Raw genomic sequence first — 595 nt, 5'->3', positions numbered from 1 at the left:
ATCATCTTGGTAAAAATCCATCCATTAATGTAAATTACTTATGTTTTGTTTAGGGTAAAATTAACATCTGAAATTTATTTCTTGTAAACCCAAAATATTTGGGATTTTTTCATTTGTGATTAGCGATAAAAGATGAACCACATTTCACTTCTTACATATTATTTACTTGTGATATTGGTTATGTTATTCACGTCAAGTTGAATAAATATAACTATGATTCAGAGCAAAACACACCGATACTGAAGTGTTCAATCACTCGCTAAAATTATTTCACTGAAGGGAATGACATTCCTATCAATATTGCCTTTTCATCAACTGACAGATGCTACGACTCTCACATTTCTTATGTGAGAGACTCTTTCAAGACGAAAGAAGAAAAAACATATCAGTCTATCCTTGGTGCTCCTTGTGTTGTGTGGACATGTCTTCAGACAATATACAAATATGATCAAATGAGATTCGTTTCCTTATCCTTGTTTGTCTATACTCAAATACAGAATTCCTTATTTGTACATTCTGTCAATGATTTTTTACTGACTGGTCTCATGGTAAAATCACATTTTCTAAAACCTCTCTCCTCGACCTATGTATTCTC

Source organism: Penaeus monodon, chromosome 33, assembly GCF_015228065.2.
Source record: "Penaeus monodon isolate SGIC_2016 chromosome 33, NSTDA_Pmon_1, whole genome shotgun sequence".
Taxonomy (NCBI): Eukaryota; Metazoa; Arthropoda; class Malacostraca; order Decapoda; family Penaeidae; genus Penaeus; species Penaeus monodon.
This window is presented reverse-complemented; position numbering follows the sequence as displayed.